Consider the following 17,742-nt stretch of genomic DNA (forward strand, 5'->3'; position numbering starts at 1 on the left):
CCCCCTGAACACTTATTCATCAAGGCAGGGATAATGATTTATGGCATAATGAGCTACTTTTTAAAATGAGTCCATAATGGGAAGCTCAATGTAAAACACATGGTTCAAGAAAAGCCTGCATGATGCTGGTTGGCAAGGGTGTTTGTGGAAATTTATTTTTCCTAGTATTCACTCACTCCAAGGTCTTAGAACAGGGAATTTGATCATCAGGCTGAAATAGATCCTTCCTGAGTTTTTCTTCTGGTTCCATAGGGCATGGAAAGGAATCCAGGGAACCAGCTGATCTTCTGACGTATTCCTGGTTGGCCATCGATCCATTCCACCATCCATCCTTGCATCTCTCCATCCATCTTGTCATCCATCTTCCATCCAACAAGATGAAACTCCATGTGTTGGGTCTCATAAAGTGTGTCCTTTATAAGGTGCCATTTATGAGATATTTTAGTGAGGCAGTGGGTGACATAGGATGGAAGGACTGGGTAAAACAGAAGAAGGGAGACAAGAAAATGGAGATCATTCCACTTTTGAGATAATTCTACTTTTGCAAGGATTAAAGCAGAGAAATGGAGTGGGGCTGGGGTTGAAATAGACTGGGACTCTGTATTTGACGGGAAAGGTGGATAAGAGAGGGAAACTTTGATGATGCAGGAATGGGAGAGACTGATTGGTCAATGACCTTGGTATTGAAAAAATGAATGTGAACCCAGAGTTCAAGAAGATGACCGGCTGAAGAGAGGAGACTTTCAGTTCATCTGTGGATTGGGTGAGAAGGAAGAGCATAGGGAACACATGCTCTGAGGTTGGTAGATGGGTTGGTGAGACACTGTGGAATTTTCTTCTGGGGGTTTCTATTTTCTTAGCTGAGAGCAAAGAGAGGGAAAGACAAGAAGTTATACAATGATAATTTAGTCCTTTGATTGGACCCCCCTGCCCTTTTGAATTAGACCATAAAATTGGAAGAATGCAGGATTTGGAAAATGTAATAGAATTGGCAGATAGTATCTGGGCCCACTTGTGGTAGGTCATAATGCGTTTGAAGAAAAGCCAGTGAATATTCTTGTGTGTTTTCTTTTTTCTCCTACCAAATTCAGTTGTTTGGATGAACATTTGGAATGGCGAGATTTAATAAGGGTTTTTCTTTTTCCCCCTCCAGATGAATCTTGGGAAGAGATGAGGAAAGGAATTGGAGTATATGATGGGGAGTGGTGATGATAATCCACACCTGAAGGTAAACACGAAAGAAAAAGAACGAGGCTAGGCAGAGTTGAGGGTCTGATAAAAGGTGGTGCAATCATGGAATTAGCTTATGGAGGTGTCAATGGTTTTTAGAATTGGAAAACTGAAGATGAGGTCGTTTGAAAATAGAATGCTTAGAATTGAGATAATGGAGGGGGTGTAATTACTTGCATAAAAAGGTCTAGGATATGGCTTTGGGGTAGAGTGGCTGAGTTAGGGTAGAGGAAGAAACATCACGGAAGAGAAGAGATCATGGAATTGAGATGCTGGGCTTAGCAGGGATTTCTCTAGGAAAGCAGAAGTACTGTGAGTTGTAACGGAGGCAGTAACTGGAGAGGGTGGCAATGATTCATTCAGGTGCTAGAATTCTGTGGTGATGAGGGGATAATCTTGGAGGGGGGTCTGTGGATGACTATAACAAGAGAGATGGTAGGTTGTTGGGTCAGGCAGCATGATGGTGGAAGCCCAAAGTGTTGGGAGCCAGTGGTGAGAAAGACTCAGAATGGGCAAGCAGGAGCCATCCCTCATCTGAAGGGCCGTGAATGAGGGGTATGGGAATGAAGAGAAGAGCTACCTCTTGAGACGATGGTAGGGGAAGCTATGTCTTTAGGGGAGTTTGGGGATTTTCTTAGGGACTGGTCCTAGGAACACATGGACCCCTCTAAGACTTCCTCCCTGTTGCTGTGATGTTTCTACTTCTTCAAGTGGTCTCCTCAGTCACCATGGATTCTTCTGCACCACAATCTATCACAGTGGCTACACACATGGGATTTGGAGTCCAACCTGGATTCAAGTCCTGTGTTCCTGATCCACTACTTTTTAACTCTGTAACTTTGGGCTCATTAATCAACTTTTCTATATTTCATTTTCTTTAATCAGAAAAATGGGAAGGTAAGGGCCAGGGGGGTACCTCAGTAGTAGAGTGTGCCCAAGGTCCTGGGTTTAATCCTTAGCACCCAAAGAAAATAAGGAAATGATATGGTAATGTGCTCAATTAAGCAATTTTTAATGAAGATTAAGGAAATTCATACAGGTGTTGTGGTGTTTGGAACAGGCCTAGCATATTAGTGGGCTTAGAAGTATTTGCTATTTATTTTATGTTATATTTTGCTATTATTTTTAAATTAAGATTTTGTTCTCAATGGGCTTCTTACTGTGTTAGGACAGAAAGGGAAAGGAAATATTTCATAATGCAATTGAAGATACGGGAGTCTTATAGGTAGTGGACCACAAATTATAGAGGACTCAATGGGGGTACTTGGGGAGTTGCGAGTAGGGAATGTTCAGAGGTGTAAGGCATGAGAAGCAGGTAATGAAGGAGTTTAGGGATTCCTGCTGCCAGAAAGACAATTCTGGGTGAAGGGTGATCTTCCCAGGACAATGTAGATCTCAGGGGCTGCCTCTTCCTTTCTGTTGAAGGACATAATTCGTGTGGTTCACTGGTATACCTCCAACTTGACACAGGAACGTCCCTACTGTATTCTCACCAAATAACCAAAAGATGACTTGGGAGATGAGTTTTTCTGTTGACCTGGCCTCTTCTAACACCACACTCCTTTTGGAAATGTAGTTAATCTCTTGGTCAGATTCCCTCTGAATTGTATCAAGCATCTAGGTGTACCTCTGTACCTGCGATTGTAAATAGTTGTGTTTGCAGCTCACCTTACCCATAGCTGAGATAAAAGGTGTTATAACATGTTCTCAAAAGCTGTGTTTGCTTGAGTCTGAGAAGATGCTCTGTCTACAGCAACTACCAAAAATGTTAAAATTGAGACCATACAGACTTAGGAGTCTTGTTGTTTTCTTACAGAGAGGATAGTTCTTTACTTCTTTGGCTGGATGTTCAAGACTTCAACAGTTGTGGGGTCCCTGTGGCTGCCCGTCATTGCCTGCTCAGGGCTCTTGGCTCTTAGGTCATGGACTAATGGGCTATACTGTTCAGCTGCCTGATGATCTCACTGAAGACCTGGGTCCTAAAATCTGTTGCAGACAGTGATATGACAATCAGACTGGATAGAAAATTACCCACAGGTATAGGCTGTTTAACTCACACAGTTTTTTTCAAAATTGGGAAATTTAATGCAAATTCCCAGTTTTAGTTGATTTTTTTTTTAACACAGAAGATTCAGCCACATAGACTCTGAGATGTTGCATGGCTGCCATTGGCTAGAATTCAATAATGGCACCAGTTCTAAACAGGGTGCATGCTCTGAGACACTACAGACATTGAGTCCACTCATTGGGACCCTATCTTTTATGATGGATCTGCTACTTATGGGCATTGAAATTTGTAAGTTGACCCATCTAATTGAGATAGAGGAAGATTTGAGGGTGTGTGCAGAATATAATGTGAACAATTAATCACTACATGGCATATTGATATGCAGGTCACTGAACAGCACCCAAGCTCTTTCTGGTTATTTGTGAGAGTAAACAACTTACATAATCTCTGGGAGGGGAAAAAAAGGAAGGACCTAACTGATACATTCTGCTCTTCTTGGAAATTTTAAACTTAAATCGGAAGCATGGAAAACAATTGCTTAAATCCTTATCTTCTGCTTGAAAATACCATGATTATCAAAGTAGAAAATGCCTGATTCTTTCCCAGGAGAGTGGAGAATTTTACAGTTCCCTTTCTTTTTTTTTTCTTTTGTTCTGTAGCAACACCAATTATCACCTGATGGACTCTGTGTGTGTGTGTGTGTGTGTGTGTGTGTGTGTGTGTGTGAGAGAGAGAGAGAGAGAGAGAGAGAGAGAGAGAGAGATCACCCAGAGCTTTTGGAAACAGGTAGTGAAATATTACATTATTTTTGCCATAGCAATTGTAAAAAACTGAGCAGTTACATGACAGAGGATATTTTTTCTTGAGAACAACTCAGCTTCTGACTAGCTGTTACCACCAACAAGTTATTTAACCTCTCTGAGCCTTGGTGTTCACCTCTATAAATCTGAGGAGTAATGTTTTATCTCTCAAATTTTTTTTTTTTTTGTTCTGAAGATTCAATCAGATCCTTATGTGGAAATGCCTGGCACAAACCCTCCCTTTGAGAAGGTACCCAGTGAATCTTTCTATTCAGGGAATTCTCAATATAAGAACCCCTGAACACCCAGGGAATTCTCAGAGGTGGTCCACACAGTCAATCTCCAGAGCCCAGACTCTGATAATAGTCTTGAGCATGGGGAACTGAGGTTCTGCCCTCTGGAATTGGTACCACCAGACCCTCAAGAGAGAGTGGTCTGCTCATTTGTTGATTTGACAGCTCGAGGGGATTTCTCTCTCTCTCTCTCTCCAAGTGTCAGGCTATAACATTGCTGCTCAAAGCAGTAATTTCCCCTGGGGAACAAGGGAAGAAAAATTCTTTGGCTACAATTCTCTGACTGATGTCTATTTGCTTGGGGCCACTTCCCTTAGGGAGGTGAGTTGAACAGCACTGATTTTTCTAAAATAGTCCACATCAAAGTTTCTCCTTCCCCATGAGTCATTAACCCTATTGAGGTGACAGGCATTTATGGAGCACCTTCTGCTTACTAGGCACTGCAGTAGGCTCTGGGGTTACAACAATGGTCAAGACGATGTGCCTGTGGTCTTCATGTAGCTGCTGGTCCAGGGGAGGAGATGTGGAAGTAATCAGACAATTGAACACAGTGTGGTAAGTGCTGCTAAAACCAGCGAGGACTTCAGATGCCATGGGAGTTCATGGAAAGGGCAATGAAACTATCTGGGGGAAATTGGGGACTCTTTTCTGGAAGAGTGCTATGGTCTGTAGGTTTGTGCTCTCCTCCAATCCATATGTTGAAGTCTTAATCCTCAATGCCTTAAGAGGTGGGGCCTTTAGAAGAGGATTAGGTTGTAAGGGTGGAGTCCTCATGAACAGGATCAGTGCCCTTACGAAAGAGACCATGTAGTAGGAGTAAAGGTGACCCTTATCCCTACTATGTGAGGACAGAAACAGATGGCATGTCCATGAGCCAGAAAAGGGGCTCTTGCAGACATTGAATCCATGGATGCCTTGACATCAGATTTCTCTGTCTCCAAAACTTTGAGAAATAAGTGTCCATTGTTCATAAGCTACCCAGTGTCTGCCATTTTGGTAAAACAGCCCAAACTGAATAAGACAAGATGGTTAAGTTCCCATTGAAAGATTAAAAGAAGAGTAGCAAGGTTGACAAGGATGGGGACAGGCAGGATTACCTTCCATAATTTGGCCAGAGGTAATAATCTGTGAAAGACCGGGTGCGTAGCTCTGTGGTCCAGTGCTTGTCTAGCATGCAGGAGGCCCTGGGTTGGAGCCCCAGCACAAAATCAAAACCAAAACAGGCAAACAGACAAAAACCAAAAAAACCCCCAAACCAAAAAAACTTGTGCAAAGGCTCAGGGCAAGAGAACAGGGCATGCATGGTGAGAGGCTTGCCAAAGCTCATCAGGACTTGAGTGCTGTTAAGAAGGAAATCTCTAGGGGCTGGTCACTCATATCAAGGAATCTGGATTTCATCCATGAATTGTCCCAGACATCCCAACATTTTGAGGTCTAGTCTGTGTCTCCAAGACAACCTCTTCCATCTCGAAGCTGTTCATTCATCCTCCCTTTTGAAATGTATGGTCATCATACTTGTTGCCTGTGGATATGGAAAGAAGATGTCCTAGCTGGGCACACATTATTGGGGCAGTGCCTCTTGCATCTCTGTTCCAGAGTCAAAATGATGTCCCTCAAGTTTCGATTCGGAAAAAATACTGCTTATATTTATATGAGCAGTATGACATAATTCTGCTGCTTCTGCGGCTACCACAGATCCCCAAACTTTCAGGAATTTAAAATATGGCAAGTTTTGCCCAATTCGCAGACCTCAGACTCAAGTTTGCAAAATAAAGGACAATTCTATAATATTTCCACCATAGAATTTGTTTTCTCTCTTCAGCACGATGCCACTGAACAGATAGTAGCATTTCAGGGCAAATACAACCAAGTCAGTGTCTCCCTTTTCTTTTTATTTTATGAATGCCCCCAATTTCCAGGCGACTTGGGCACTGACAAGCCATCGGGAGTGGCAGCTGGTTCTTGGCCATCATGTCCTCTCTTCTGTATCTACCACTGGGGGCCTTACTGCCATTGGTTCCATCGGTCACTGCCCATTCTTCCTGCTCTCCTTGGGGATGTCTAAGGCTTCATCTTTTTCCTAGTGGTTGTGATAAAAGTTACTCTGAACCTCCACGAGGTGACCAGGGGATATCAAGCCTCATCAGTCCTGAAGATTAAATGGGAAACATTTGGCTCCTTACCTTGCCCGTAGGGAATGAGAGGCCAGGCCCATTTATCTGGACCCTTGAAGCCAATTTCTCTATTTTTGTGGCTCCAGATGGGGTGGAGGTGGAGAACTCCAAGACCTTGTTCACTTTCCTAAACCCTGCTCAGCTGGCAAGCTCTGGTTCCTTCTACTTTTGGATTTATGCTCTCTTATCCCTCTGGGCCCAAACCTCAGAGGATCAGAACACAGAGGACCCTCTCAGGACTGCTCATAGTTTCCCCTTTCATCTCCCCTTTTAGGGATTTTAATCTAATATGAGTAGTAGTAAAAACTGGCTCCAACAGATCATGGAATTCTTTTTGCCCACTTTTTTGAAATAAACTCTACTTGGGGTCTCTCTGGGTTCTGCTTTGGAACTACAGTCTCCCAAAATTTTGCCTCTGTTATGGGCTCCAATGTTGATTTTGAAACCGGAAAGCTGAGCATGGATTTCTCTCTCTTTTACATATGTCACAACCTTCCCCAAGGAGCATTGGAATAGAATGACCTCACCATTGATCCATGGGAAGGAGGAGTAAAGGAATAATTGGGCAAAACTCTCCTGGTTTAGCTCTGTGATCGAGTATACCTTCACAAGAGAGTTTACCCATTGTGGATCATAAAACAGGAAGCACTGACAAATCTTAGAGTGGGCTGTAGCTTGGAGAGGACAAATTGAGTGTTGTCTGTGGTCTAAAATACTAGGTATAAAGAACCATTTACTTTCTTCCCTACTCAAAAGGCATATCAGTGACAAAATACAAGTGACAGAAATGTTCCCTTGAAAAAATATATACCCTCCATCATCTCGCTCTCTGTCTTAGTCTCTCCATCTTTAGTTCAAGTCTAATTAAGCCTGTGTGCCTAGGAGAATGCGATCACTCTTGCTTACTATCCCCTCCTAGTACAAAAGGACGGAGATGTCAGTTCTGTCCAGAAAACTCACTACAAACAGACCAAAGCTTACCAGCAGCTTCCTGATGGCTCTCTCATCAGCCTGCTGTTTGGAACTGGGAAGTTCTGAACTCTAGACCAAAAGACGATCTCAGTGCTCAGACCCTGAAAATCCCAAAGAAATGACTTACTCTTTGTTATAGGGAGCCGCTTCAGAAAACACTCTAAGTCCAAATTCAAATCAAAGAGGGTTTTATTTACCTGGCCAAGGACGGTCACCCATCCATAAAGGCTGAAGCTCTTGAGAACAGCATCTTCCTGGTCTGTGTCTTGGAATTTAAGGACAAAAACCACAGATCAGGGACTTTCCTTAGCACATGCAAGCAAGCCAATCACAGAAGCTAAGACAGCAATTAGCACAGCAACTTAAGACAATCGCATCTTGGGTTTGAGCAGGTGTTAGACAACCATATCCTGAGTTTGAGTAGGTGGTTGGTGGGGGCGAGAATCTACTTCAAACTCTTGGGTCACCAAGACCACCATATCACGAGTTGAGTACATTTTGTGGGGTACAAAGTACAGAAAGCAATATATTATAAGAAAACAGCTTTCATTTCAGTTTCTCAGAGACAGTTATTATAACAGTTTTTTTTTAATAGAAGGTAGCAAAATACAGTCTTAGGCCTGTTTATGACAGTTCTTGCTTTATAATTGTCTTATCTCACTTATCAAAATCTTATAACTATAATATATATATATATATATATATATATTTTTTTTTTTTTTTAACTAATCTATAACCTATAACTTACACTCTTATTGATTATATTTATCAGTTCACATCACAACACTCTTGATGGGGGGAAACTTCGAAATATCTGGGACTTTAGACCATGCCAGATAATTTATGCTAATAATGTGATTTATGGTGAATGCCATAAATCAGTGTTGGGGACCCCGACACATCTGCTTTTGTTTTCCTGGGATCCTTGAGGACGCTGGATCAGCTTGACTTCTGGAGGGACTGGAGGCTGAGGATATAAGGTCTGTCACGTGGGAGCTCTCTGTGGACATGACTCAGCTCTAGTAGTGCTGTGGTTTAGATATGAGGTGTCCCTCGAAAGTTCATGTGTGAGACAATGAAAGAGTGGTCAGAGGTGAAACGATTAGGTTATGAGATGCCACCTCTTGCCTAGTTTCAGAGTCTCCACGGCTGTTAAACATTTCTTTTCCAGTTGACTCCCGGCTGGTTCTTCTTCATGTGATCCCTTCAAGGAAGTCAAATTTCCTTTGTGCGGAGGTCCCCTGCCTACTGGCCCTATAGCCTAATTCAGCATCTTTGTTGATGAACCATCCCCTTGACCAGCAAGATTGCTCGGATTTCCTTGGTTTCAGTGACTCAATTTTCATTCACTTTACTGGTCCACTCCCTCTGCCGCCTCTTCTACCTTAGTCATCATTTGGGATAACTCAACCTACAAAACCATATACTTAGAAATGTGGCTCTGCAACCCTGTGGAACTAGACATTCCTGGATCTTCGTGGAGTCAGAGACGTCCATCGTCATTTCACTTCTCCAAACCATACTTACTCCTCTGTAAAGTGAGGGAGGATTACATGAGATCAGACCCAGAAGAGTTTTGGCGTAATGCTTGGTACCCACACACCAAAGCACAGTAAGACCTTGATGGTGGACTGTGGTGGTTAATTTTATGTGTCAACTTGACAGGACCCAGGGATGCCCAAAATATCGATTTAAACATGATTTCTGGGTGTGTCTGTGAGGATGTTTCTGCAAAAGATTGACATTTGAATTGAACTGAGTTAAGCAAATTGCCCTTTGCAATGTGATTAGGCAGCATCCAACCTGGGGTGGGCCCAAGAGGAACAGAAAGTAGGAGGTTGAATTCTCTGGCTTGCTTTCTGTCTGACTCCTTGAGCCGGAACATCCATCTTCGACTGCTCTTGAACTAGGACTCATGCCACCAGCACTCCTGGCACTTGAACTGGATTATATACCAGTGGTTTTCCTCTGTCCTTAGCTTAAAGACAGCATCTTGTGGGATTTCTCACCCTCCTTAACTGTGAGAGCTATTTTTTTTTTTTATAATAAATCATGCCTCCGTATGCCCTATGGATTCTGTTCCACTGGAGAACCCAGCTTAATCCAAAGGTTATACTTGAATGTGTTCTGTAATGTAATTGGCATCTGATCTTGGCCTTGCCCTTCCTCTTTCTTAGGCTAGATTTAATCACCCATCCCTCCAAGGGCTTCTCATGCCTGCCCTTATCCTTCTCATCTCCCTGTCTCCCTTCCATCTCAATGCTGTGTCAGTCCCGGGTGCTTGTCTTCACCACCCTCTGCCCTGAAGCTGCTGGACCATGCTGGAGATAAATCGCATAACCATGCTGAATTGGTTCCATTAGCAATTTATAAGCTTCCCAGCCTCAGCTGGACCAACAGTGCCACTCAGTCATCTTTTAATTATCTCTGGTTGCCTTTCTCTCTCGGCCTGACCTGCACTTGCCCCACTCAACCCTCTTCATTCCCAGCTCATGCCCAGCTCAGGAGAAAAGAGAGACCGTCAGAGGTAATTTTTTTCCAACTGTGCCTCTTCTAATTACTTCTAAATCTGTCTACATTTTTACCTGTCTGTACTTCCTTCATGATTCTATCTGGAGAGCTTATTACTCATCACCAGAGTTAGCCTCTCTTGATGCCTGAGATCTACTGACTCTCTTTCCTGTTTTCTTCTCCAGGAAAAATTCAGTTGATTCTCTTGCATCTCTACCGTCTTCCCCTTTCTCCAGATATTTCTCATATGTACAATTATGCTCTCATTTCTTTTAGGCACACCTTGTTAAATATATTGTGCTTTTCTTTATGGCACTCCACATAGTTATGCCATATACAAATCGAAAGTCTGTGGTCACCCCTCATGGGACAATTTTTTCCACCAGCTAAGAAAATTATTAACATTTTTTAGCAATAATGCATTTGTAATCAAGGTATGCACATTGCTTTTGAAGATATAACACTATTTTTCACAAACTAGACTGTGGCATATTATGAACATAGCTACTGGGAAACCAATGTCATGTGACTGGTTTTGTTGTCAGACTACTACCGTGATCTAGAAGCAAATTGGTAATATCTCTAAGGTAAGGATTTACTATTTCTTTCTACTTTGCTCCCCTTTCAAGATCTTCCCTGTATGTCCTTCTGTTTATCATTGCCCACGTAGTTGGTATCTGTTCTTGCCTAGTGGTCCTTGACCTTTGCTATCTGGATTTAGTGGATTCATATGATGGAGCTTTAAAAAATTCCCAGGATTGGGCTGGGGATGTGGCTCAAGCGGTAGCGCGCTCGCCTGGCATGCGTGAGGTCCGGGTTCGATCCTCAACACCACATACAAACAAAGATGTTGTGTCCGCCGAAAACTAAAAAATAAATATTAAAATTCTCTCTCTCTCTTTCTCTAAAAGATTCCCAGTATTATTCCTTGTTCCAGGACAATTAAGCCAGAGTCTGTGAGTTTGGGACCTAAGTATTGGCATCTTCGAAAGTTTCCCAAGAGATTCTAGGAAGCAGTCATGGCTGAGAACCACTGTTCTATGTCCTCACCTCCACTTGGAATCTCACTGTACAACCATCCAACTTTCTCTTTCTACCTGTCTTCTGAAATTGAACTTCCTATGGTTGCCAAAGGCTTCTATGTCCTCCGTCTTCAAGCCTCTACCTATTCAACATTTATGGACCATGTGACTATTAATGCACATTTTCTTGAGCTTCCATGGATGGCCCTGATCTCTCCTACTCTTCTCCCAGTTAGATTTCTCTTCTGTGGCCCTTCTTTGGGTTTTTTTTCATCTCTTGGTGTTCCCATATCTTTGCTCTTACTGATTTATGCATTCGTCAGCAGAAATACCCATTCTATCTCTTCTCTTGCTTTTCTATCGATATGCTCCACACTAAATTGTGCAAGCTACAATTTGGAGTCATTATTGGCATAGCTCCCTCTCTCACACATTCATCTAATTGGGCCCATAATGCCGTCAATCCATCTTACTCCTGCTCGAAAAACCTCTTCTAAGTCTCATTTGCAATAAAATAAATCCAGACCCTTCAACCTGCACAAGAAGAGCCTTCACAACCACATTTGGCCTTCTGCTCCTGTTTTTAGCCATTACTTGCCCTCCGTTCCTTTACACCGAGGCATGCCGTTCATTCATGGAGTGAATCTATATCCATCCATGCTTCCACAGATATTCTTTCTTGGACTCCCTTCTGCCTTTCTCTCTACATAGTGACCTACCACTGATGTTTAAGGTCCAGAGAAAATGTCAGGTCTTCCTGATGCTCATTATTCATTTGTATTCATGTAGAACTTAATAGCTAACTTTAATTAAGCACTTATCAAAGTGTTGAATGCTCACTGATTTATTTTCTGTCTCTCCTGCTTCATGATGAATTCCTTGAGGGCAGAGTCCACGAATCAGCTATCAATTTCTCTGTGGTTTCCAGCACCAGTTCTGGAACAATGGAGACCAGTAGGTGGAACAGCCAACAAAGATGATGTGGACGTGGTCCAGACAGAAAGGGAGAGCAGGACACAGACTCTCCATGAAACTTTGTGTGGGGAGAGTAATGTGGCATCCCTGTCACATGGAACAAGTACTAGAGTTGCTCCCCAAATATCCCTTGTTCCTGGTTTCAGGAACAGAATGCTGGGCTGGAGAGCTGCACTTGACATAATATGTTATATATATAAGGGTTTTATGCCTGAATGATGGGAAGGAGCAGAATTGGATTATTTCCCTGCCCTAGGAAATAGCCATTTAGTAAGCAGTAATGGGATCAACATGTACTGACAGAAATTTTCTACAATCCCCCAGGGTAGAGATCAATGGGGAGAACTCTCTTAGAGAGATGCATGGGTCTCATCCTTGGAGATAAAGAGAGACTTGTTAAATCAAGTGAGTACGTGGGGAGCTCTCAAGGCAGAAGACAGTACAGAGGGCTCTGGTTGGACCACTCCTCCACATGTCTTTCTGAGACAATTATCCTAAATGAGATTTTCTCCTTGTACAAGGACATTAGCAGTCTTTCCTGGAGGGCATAGATCTTTGCAAAGCTTCTTTCCTTTATCCTTCTGATTTCTTCAACTCACTGGTATTTCTGGGTCTTGGATCCCTTGCCCACATCACCATTATATCTACTTTCAATCATATAATGTAGGATCCTTAGTATTGGAGACTTAACATTTTGTGAGTCATATTTTTTGCATCACATCCCAATGACCCTTGATATTTAGCAAGTTGTCATGTTGCTGAAGTATAAGGTGAATTGCTTTGTGATAGCAGGGCTGGAGTTAGCAAGTCAGTGAGCCAAAGATCAGATGCCCAGCCTTTGCATTTCATTATGGCTCGTTCTATTCATTTATTCAACAAATACTTTTTGAGTACCTACTATGTACAAACCCTTATTCTAGGTCTCATCTAGAGATAAATAAAAAAAGGTGCTCTGTTTCATGAACTGTCCAGTACTTTTGGGAGGAATTTGAGGAGTGAAGTTAAATAAGCATAACTGAATTTCATGTGGCAATATTTCCCATGAAGGAAGTGAATCAGAGTGCTGTGATGGCAAGTGGGAGGGAGGTGTCAGTATGAGAAGAGAGAATGGCATCATGGCAGCATTATTCACAATAGCTAAAAGGTGGGAACAATCTAAGTGTCCATCAACAGTTGAGTGACTAAACTCCATGCAGTATGTCCCTACAAATGCATATTATTCAGACATAAAAAGGAATCTTTGACAGGTGATACAACATGGATGAACCTTGAAAACATCATGCTAAGTGAAAGAGTCCGCGAATCCAAAGGACAAATACAGTAAGATTCTGTCTGTAGGATAAACTATTTAGAATAGGCAATTCATAGAAATAGAAATTAGATTTGAGATTATCAAGGGCTGGAGGAGAGGGGAATGGAGATTTGTTGCTTTATGGATATGGAGTTTCTACTGGGGGTGATGAAAAAGTTTTGAAAAGATATGGCGGTGAGGGATGCTCAACATTGTCAGTGTATGGAATGCCACTTAAAAATGAGAAACCTGGCAAATTTTATGTTATGTCTATTTTACCAAATTAAACCAGATTAAGAGGGAAGACTTGCAATGACAAGAAGGAGTGGCCATAGCTGGAGGGAAGGGACATTTCTATTGAAGCAAACAGCTGGTACCCACAGCCTAAGGCATGGTTTTCTGTTGCTCTGTAACTTTCATGAAATGTTAAAAATATGTTTCTTTGTCCAGAAAAAGACTTCAAAATGGAAGTTGACTGTCAGTGTTAGTAAGGGGGAGTGCAGGGGTCTGAAAGTGCTGGTGAGTTTAGGGATTTTAGGAGAACTTGGTATGCATCAGGAAGGCTGAGGGTTTTCTGCAGTAGTGGTGGTTTGCATGCCTGGTCTTCCACAGGGAACATCTTGACACCACTGGAGACTGTACTGATTTAGCTCTGGATCTCTAAAACTTTGCCCACTTGGACTAACAACGTTAAACCAGTAGGTGGGGGAAATGGAATCCCACCCTAGATGCACCAATAACTAGTTGTGTGCTTACAGATACAAAGTTCAATCTAACTGGACCTCAATTTCTTGTTTCATAGGATATAGGATTAGGATGAGATTAAGGATGAATAAATATATGGCATTCACATGCTCTCTCAGATGCCTGGCAGCAGGGTCAGATGGTGACCTGTGGGCACCCTCAGCCCCGTTGACTTTCATCCAAACCAATACTCTTTACACAATTGTTCAATATTTATTTGGCTGGAGGGGGAGGGAGAGGTTAAAAGCAAATGATTTTATTTATTTATTTATTTTTTTTTTAATTTTTTTTTTTAAAGAGAGAGAGAGGTGAGAGAGAGAGAGAGAGAGAGAGAGAGAGAGAGAATTTTTTTTTTAATATTTATTTTTTAGTTTTCGGCGGACACAACGTCTTTGTTGGTATGTGGTGCTGAGGATCGAACCCGGGCTGCACGCATGCCAGGCGAGCGCGCTACCACTTGAGCCACATCCCCAGCCCGATTTTATTTATTAAAAAAACATTACATCTGTTAATTTACTTCACAGGGATAAAGCAGAATGGCAGAAAATTTTTCTAAACGGTTCCCTTCTCAGTGTATTCTTATTTTCTCCTTGTGTTTCCCACACCATCACAAAGGAAACCTAGATATGAGGTATCCCAGGGAAGATGCATTACCAGCAAATAGGCCAGTCCCCTGTATCTGTAGGGATCACGTTCAAGGCTCCCAGTGGATGCCTGAGACTGGGGACAATCCCCAACACTAGAGGAATTGTGTTTTTTTCTTTAACTACATATTTATGAAAGAGTTGATGTATAAATTAGACACAGTAAGAAATTAACAACAACAATAATAAAGTAGCACAGTTTTAACAATATATTATCATGAAAGTTATATGAATGTGGTTTCTCTCCCTTCTCTCAACTGCCATGAGGAGGTAGTATATAAAAGGCAGAGAAGCTGGAAAAAGGGATGATTCACATCCTGGGTGGGCCAGCATGAGATTTCTTCACATTGCTCAGAACAACCATTGGAACTTGATGAACTGTTTATTTCTGAAATTTCCCATTAATATTTTTGGACTGCAGTTGGCTGGGGACAATTGAAACTATGGAAAGGAAAACCCAAATATAAGGAGGGGCGGGGGGAATGCTATATATGCTTGCCTAACTACATGGCTATCTAAAAAAGTGTACTTGCCAAGAGTAAAATCACCAAATAAAACATACCTGGGTTATGTTTTGCCTGAGAACTGACACTTTGTGAACCTGGCGGTGTATTCTCATAATTAATGTCATGATAATCTTCTGTGGGTAACCACTGGTGTTTCAAGTAATTTTCTTCCTCTCGCCCAAATTAGGACAAAGTTGGATTGCAAATTTTGGACTGAACTTGAGATCAGGAGATTAAAAGAAAGGAAGATCAAATGTCAGCTGCATTAGCTTCATATTGATTGGAGAAAATGGTGGGATTCGTTGTTACATATTCGTATATGCGCACAGTATAACTAGAATTTATCCAATAAATTCCTCAGTATTTCCCATGTCCCTTCTCTCCTCCCTTCTCCTTGTCCCTTTCCTCTATTGATCGACCTTCAATTTTCATGAGATCCCTGCCTCCCCACCTTTGTTTTCCTTTTTCCTTTGTAGCTTCAACATATGGGAAAAAAAAGTATAACCCTTGACCTTCTGAGTTTAGCTTATTTCACTTAACACAATGGTCTCAGGTTCCATCCATTCTCTACAAAGGACATAATTTCATTTTTATTTCTGGCTGAATAAAAGTCCATTGTGTGTATATATACCACATTTTCTTTATCCATTCATCCATTGATGAATACCTAGGACTGGTCCCATGGTTCGGCTTTTGTGACTTTTGCATCTATAAATATGGGTATGCATGTATTCCTACAGTATGATGACTTTAATTCTTTAGGATCAATACAGAGGAGTGGTATTAGCCACATGGTGGTTACATGCCTAGTCTTTTGAGGAAACTTAGTACTGATTTCCATAGTGGTTGGATTAATCTACAATCCAACCAATAGTGTAAAAACGTTCCTTTTTCTCCACATCCTCTCCTGCATTTATTATTGTTTGTATTCTTGGCAACTGTCATTTTTATTAATGTGAGACGAAATCTCAATGCACTTTTGATTTGCATTTTCCTAATTGCTAATGATGTTGAACATTTTAAAATATATTTGTCAGCCATTTATATTTCTTGAAAGTGGTTTTAGATCTGTAGCCAAAGGGATTTATTAATCTCTACCTCCCATTTGACAAATTCAGGGGCATAGTCCACTTTAGAGGCTTCCTTGGGAAGATTAGGTAAGAAGACACAAGTTGATTATTACGTAGAAGTCAAGAAAAATAGCCATATTGTAGTCTAATTAGAGAATTTACTGCTCTGAAGAGAGTACAGCTGTTGTCCTATGACTTCTTCCCTGTCCTATGTTAGATTTGTTTTTTTTTTGTTTTGTTTTGTTTTGTTTTGGTTTGGTTTGTTCTTGGTAGCTATGAAAGATTGTAAAGCAAGGAAAAGTCTCAATCTTTATATATGTCTTAAAACACCCACACTGTTTCTCATACTCAATTTATGGTTCAGGGATGTGTAAAATTCCAGGTTGGCAGTAAGTTCTCCCTTTGAATTTTAAAGGCTTTGCTGCGTTATATTCTACTATCTAATGCTGCTTATAAGAGCCCATTGCATTTCTGATTTCTTACCCTCATTATGAGACCAATTAGTTTCTTCCTCTTTGGACACTTTTAGAATCTTTTCTTTATCTTTTGGTTCTGAAGTTTCAAGATGATGTGTCGACTTTTTATTATGCATCCTGCAGAAGATTTTATGAGCTACTTCAGTCTGGACAAATATAGCTTTCAGTTTTGAAGAATGTTTTCCTATTTTACCTTTGATGATTTTTATTTGTTTTCTTTCCTGCTTGGAAATCCAATTATTTAGCTAGCATGATTTCTGGAAAAAAAATATTCCTTTCTTTTCGCCACTATTTTCTACTTCTTGATATTTTGGCCCATTTCCAATATATTTCCTCAGCCTGATATTCTATTATTGAATTTTTGTTTTTCAAATGTTTCAATTTCTAAAAATTCTTGCCCTTCAAAAGGTTCTTTTGTGAGTGTGCTGTGATGTTTATGATAGGTGTCCATAGGGACAAGAGATATTTTTACTTCACTAAAGATACAGATAAAAACATGGAGATTCTTGCTGTTACTTCTTGAGTCATCTCTGTATCCTCTGGTTTCCTTATTTATGTTTGTGGTTTTTCCACTCTGTTTTTCTGCTAGAGGTTCTTTTTAAGTATTTCATAAGCCTTCCCTGGCTATTTCTTTTTTGTGTGTGGTTAAAATATACATAATACAAAATTTTCTATTTTAATTATTTCTGAGTATACACTCTGGTGGTGTCAAGTACATTCACACTATCAGTCAACCATTATACCATCCATTTCCAGAACTTGGTGGGTCATCATTCTGAGTTTAAACTCTCCTCCTTAAATACTAACTTTCCATTTACCTTCCACTCAGTGTCTGATAACCCCTAGTCTACTTTCTCTATCAACTTGACCATTCCAAGTACCTTCTAGAAGTGATATTGTATGATGTTTAACCTTTTGTTCATGGCTTGGTTCATTTAATATAATGTTTTCAAGGCTGATCCATGCTGTGTAGCACATATCAGAATTTCATTCTTTTTTTTTTAAGTCCGAATAATATTCCTCTGC

General features: G+C 41.1%; 1 long non-coding RNA gene across 6 annotated transcripts in view; it reads left to right on the plus strand.

Moving 5' to 3' along the window:
- LOC125615035 overlaps positions 1–17,742 on the plus strand; it is a 105,935-nt gene that overhangs the window by 38,888 nt on the left and 49,305 nt on the right. For 3 of the 6 annotated variants that reach the window (XR_007345604.1, XR_007345601.1, XR_007345603.1), the window contains exons 2-3: positions 253–422; positions 1,154–1,228. This is a non-coding gene — a long non-coding RNA (uncharacterized LOC125615035). Of the gene's footprint in view, positions 1–252; positions 423–1,153; positions 1,229–4,768; positions 4,887–17,742 lie in introns of all 6 variants that reach the window. The other 3 variants (XR_007345606.1, XR_007345605.1, XR_007345602.1) reach the window with 3 other exon arrangements.

The sequence above is a fragment of the Marmota marmota genome, unplaced genomic scaffold (genome assembly GCF_001458135.2).
Source record: "Marmota marmota marmota unplaced genomic scaffold, marMar, whole genome shotgun sequence".
Classification (NCBI taxonomy): Eukaryota; Metazoa; Chordata; class Mammalia; order Rodentia; family Sciuridae; genus Marmota; species Marmota marmota.